Source organism: Phaseolus vulgaris, chromosome 7, assembly GCF_000499845.2.
Source record: "Phaseolus vulgaris cultivar G19833 chromosome 7, P. vulgaris v2.0, whole genome shotgun sequence".
Taxonomy (NCBI): Eukaryota; Viridiplantae; Streptophyta; class Magnoliopsida; order Fabales; family Fabaceae; genus Phaseolus; species Phaseolus vulgaris.
The window spans coordinates 27,284,280-27,289,970 of record NC_023753.2 but is presented as its reverse complement, the minus strand read 5'-3'; positions in this window follow the sequence as shown (position 1 = coordinate 27,289,970).

Genomic DNA, 5,691 nt, shown 5'->3' with positions numbered 1-5,691 from the left:
GTAAAATTAACAATACCTTAAAATTCATTTATTAAAGGATAAAGTTTAGGATTCAATGTTCTAGTTACTAATTGTGAGGTTATGGCCGATTCCGTTATTATGGTGAAAGGGTGATTTTTGAAGGTTATCAACCTCATTGCTTATGCTTAAGGTTTTGGGGGCTGTGAGGTCATGGGTCGATCCTGTTAATATGGTAGAATGGTCTCAATGTCGATCTGGGGAATTAGTTAAGAAGATATCATTTGTTTTCAGAGGAAATAAGAGCATTAACTACGGTAATTAGTTGGATATGCGGGATATAGAGTTGTGATGGAACAAAGCCAGAAAAAAAATACTAGATACAAGAAGGAAATGAGGATTCAGTATAAAAGGGAGGGGAAACCGATCAAGAAGAATAGAACAAATTGGTTGAGAACCACTTTTTCTAGCTAAACTAAATGCTTTAGTTGAGAGAAATCCTTCTTGACTAATATTTTCAAAAAACTCAAGTTTCGAGACAAACCATTTAGTTTTGAGAATATTTTGGATTTTTATAGGTTTATGAGTTAAGAATGTGGTATTTCATTAAGATCAACTTTTAGTTTTGATGTTTTGTAGATGGTGATGTTCTTAAGCATATCCTTTACTATCCTAAGACATCTCTTTAACTTGAATAATAAGTTATTTTCAACTAAAGGGAATTGAATGATTTAGATATAATTAGTATTACGAAGTGGACTTTAAGCCTAACTCAACCCCATAAATATAATCTCTAGTCGATGTGGGATCTCCAACACACCCCCCTCACGCCGAGACTACCAACTCGTGCGTGGGACTATATATTTTGGGTGGTCCGATAGCGGGTGGCACGATAGGCCCAACACAAACACTCGCTAGGATAGACTCGAAATGACTCTGATACCATATTACGAAGTGGACTTTAAGTGTAATTCAATCCCATAAAACCAGCTCATAGGGTTGAGGTTTGCACCCACTTATATACAATGAAAGGCTCTAATCTCTAGTCGGTGTGGGATCTCCAACAATTAGTTCTAACCTAAAATTATAATTTTTGTTAAGTAAAATGATTATATATATATATATAATAAATTGTTAGCTTAGCTTGTTGGTATGTTGGAGGAACACATTTTGTATGAATTAGTAATTTGTGGATGTAAAATTCATTTCTATTCAACGTTTGAAATTACTTTAAAATATATAATTGATTCTAGGTCAATGTTTGGATTTTTAGACAATGTTATGGTGAGTGTTTAGATAAGTGTTAGTTTTTAAGGCTGGATTTAATATTATTTTTTTAAATAATTACTTGTTATACTTGCAAAATAAATATTTAAAATGATATTTGATATATATTTAAAATTATTCATATTATATGTTCATTTGAGATATTAACTTTTATTTCGTAACAGATAATATTTATAATTCTATCATGATTCTATTTTAATGATTAGATGGTGCACGAAATAGAAGCAGAACAAACTAATAGATTATATATATATATATATATATATATATATATATATATATATATTTGTTGTAATATTTATTTTTTCTGTTAGAAAACTAAATTTTAGCATGAGAAACTCTTAACCTAGAGAAATAAAAAAAAATGAAATGGAACCTAAATAGTAATTATTAGGCATTTTTTGAAATGAAATTGTGGCTATAGTGGCTTGGGCGTGAGCATGTAGTGATGAAACTTGGCGGAACACGTGGTTGTTGATCAAACATCATTAATTCATAACCAATTATTCATTAACATTAACTAATCCATACATATTTTGCCACTTGTCTTATGCTTACTGCTACATCTTTATCATATTTTGCTCAACACCATAATTCAATTCCAACTCATCAACTAATTTCAGTAACAAAAATTTTAAAAGATTCTTTTTTATTAAAGAATTTAACTTACCATTCTTAATAAATAAACTTCCTCCCATTATATATATTTCTCATTTATATAATTTAAATTCAAAATTTTATTTCAAAGGGTTGAGTGTAATGGCACTCTCACTAACAATATAATGATACCAACTCTTATTACTATAAGAAGTAGTTAACACATTACACCCTTTCATTATATTTGAGATATTTATTTAAAAGAGAAAATTGAGAAATAAAAGAATGTTAATAGTCTTTTTCTCTTTTCATTAGGGTTTTCTTTTTTATCGGTAAAAAATTAATATATATTCAAAAATGTATAAACCAAAATGTTGAAAGTAAAAACATACAGATTTTTCAGGACATATTTTCAATGTATTCTGGAAATAATACTTCCTCCAATATTTTTTAGTAACATTTAAAAGAAAAATTGTTTTAGATTAATTATAAATTATAAAACCGATGATGAATTAAATATGCTTCTAAGAGTGTCTTAATCATTTCGCCATGTATTAAGGAATTTTTTAGTAAGAGTACTGTATTGTAAAAATAAACGAGTAAATAATTATACAAATAAAATGTATAACAAGAAATTACATAATATTAAAATATTAACATTCTTCCTTTAACAAGTGTCTCCTACAGATTGATTAGTACTCTTATAAAAACTTACCTATCAATTATCACGGTTTGTGGTGTGATTTGGTTTAGTTTTAGTTAAAAACACATTCAACTAAATATACAAATTACATATAATTCGGTTTGATATATTTTGGAAGAGTAGATCCAGATTTTGTGTTCTGGAAATAAAAATTTAGAATAGAATTCAAAAGTCAAAATATTTTTATAAAAAAAAATCTGCAATACAAAAAATTCATTCCTAAAAAAATAATTCAGAAACATATTCTGAAAAAAAAACATTTTGTTTAAGGGTATTTTCGTCTTTTCACACTGAAATTGGGTGCAGGAAGTAATTGTCTAAAACTATTGGAGTTTGGGGGTCAATGGGCTTGGATGGGCTGCTACAGAACCTTCTTCATGCCTGTTGGGGCTTTGCTATTGGTACCCCTCATTGGATATACGGGATCATACATAATGAAATCTAATTTCTCTTAAATTTTGTTGTTTGTATGACGAACTTGTTGAGAAAATTTTATTTTCTAAATTTGGTATTATTTTAAAAATAATTTGATAAGTTGTTTTTTATATATTTATACAGAATATAAAAATATAGAAGGAATCATAATGAAAATATCCAAGAGAAACATGTTTTTTATTGTGTGTGAAATTGGTTTGGTGCAATTTAAAATTTTGAGTAGACATGAGTAGGGTAAATTGATTTAGTTATGTTTTGTGGAATTAGAATTTTTGACTACTGTTAAGATCAACGTTTTTATCTATAAGTATATATATTTTCTTAAAAGGATGGTGGATTTAATATACTGTCATTGTTTTAATTAAATAGACATAGCAATTTAAGTTTTTTTTTAAAATTCAATCAGATATTATAAATATTAATTTTCCTTTTTCTACATTTATGATTAAAGATGTAAACTACGTCAGCACGTTTTGGTTCAGTCCATCATTGATTTGCTATGATAAAATGAGTTGAAAAAATATTATTATTATTATATATTCAAAACACATTTAATTATATAAATATTTTTAAGTTTTTATTGACTAATTGATATTTTAATGAAATAATTATTATACTTTTATATTAAATTACTTCGTTGTAATTAATAATTAAAAAATAATTTATAAATATTGATGATTTATGTTACAATATTATTATATATTTGTGTCTTTAAAATGATTTAATATAAAAACTTAATTTTTTAAACTACTTTTTATTTTAGATTTTAATTTAAAAAAAGTGAATTATCGGTTAACTCACTCTTGACTTACTAATTTGGCCGTGAGATATTCAAAACGCCAATTCAACTTATATACCAAGTCTACTTTACAGCTCTATTTATGATTATGAGTTTAAGCTAATAAAATATATAATGTATTAGTTATATGACAATTTTGTATTAAAAAATGCACAACTAGAGAAATAAAAATAATATTAAATTTTGAAAATTTATGATGCTAATAATTAACAATGTACATACAGACATATAAAAACCAAATTTAAAATATATGATGAAGTTGTATTTAAAACTAAATAAATAAACATTACTAAAAATTAAAGTGACCATTTCAAATTTGTATGCCAAATATTTAAAAAATAGTAAACAAAGTATATCCTTATAGTAACTAATTTATTAAATCAATATTAACAATAAATAAAAAGTTATAATTTTTTATTTTATGAATTTTAAATTGCCTAAAAGAGAAATTTAAATATACCAGTCTTGATTTGAAACATTGATGGTAACATTAAAATGCTAGATGTTATGAGACAATATAAGATAATTAATAAAATATTTAATTATTATTAAAACACATTTCAGAAGTTTATTTTCAGATACACAAATCTTCACCATTAGAACCAAGAAAATGAAACAAAAACACCTTTCCGTACCTTTTGCACCTACCTTAGCTTAAGTGACTTCCAAACACAACCACAAGCACTACCACTGTGGCTGGAATTCTTCTTTTCCAAGCTTGAAGCAACAGAACACAACCTCTTCTAAGGAGAAGGCTGCTTAAAATAAAACTCCAATACACAAAACGGGTATTTCGAATTTATGGTGGGGAAGTAGAAAATTTGGGTGCAATAAGCAAAGGTCTCCCACTTTTTCCGCAAAGGCTGGAAAAGTTACATTCGACAAAGGCAAATTCTTCCTCCACTCCATACCTTCCTCCTTCACTTCCATATTAATTATGAAAAATCAATTTTAAAATTTTTAAAATTTTTAAATAATACTAAAGGAAGCATAATCTCATATGCACCCCCACATTCCCATACTCCCCTTTCATTCACATTCTTCCCTTCTAGCCACATCAATGTTTGAGAAATCTCTTGAATTTCATGTTTACAAGAAGCAAGAAATGAACAAAACAATGTGGGTGAAGAAGAAAGCGGTTTTTGGAAAGAACTGAAACTGTATTTTCATTTCATTTTTTTCAATCCAGTAACCATTACACTGATAAGGCTTTATACATACAAAAGAGAAAAAAAAACACTCTGAGCTTAGGAACAGAGCCCGTAAGAAGGATATAGGCCCAATAACTTAAACTTAAAACCCTCCCTCAAGCTGGAGCATGTAGGCAAAGAACTCCAAGCTTGTTAATAAGTTTCTGAAAAATGCTTCGCTCGAGAGCTTTTGTTAAAACATCTGCAGGTTGCTCTGCAGATCGAATGGGCAGGAGGTGGAACAAATTCTGTTGTAGCCTTTCACGAACAACATGACAGTCAATGTCAATATGTTTCGTACGCTCATGAAAGCTACTGTTAAGAGCAATATGTTTGGCTGCTTGTGAATCGCAGTAAAGACATGCGGTGTTGGAGGTGGAGACATGGATATCTCTTAGAAGAAACCATTGCAGCTCACATGAAGTTGAAGCCAAGACGCGGTATTCTGCCTCTGAGGATGATCTAGAAACCATGCTTTGCTTCTTGGTTTTCCATGAAATCAATGATTCTCCTAGAAAAATGCAGAAACCAATAGTTGAGCGTCGAGTCATGGAACATGACGCCTAGTCAGAGTTATTAAAAGCTTTTAAATGCAAAACAGAATTCTTTGAATAGAACAAACCTTGTGCAGGTGCAACTTTTATGTATCGCAGCACATGTTTTACAGCACAATGATGATTGATTGTAGGCTTTTGAACAAATTGACTCAGATGTTGAACAAC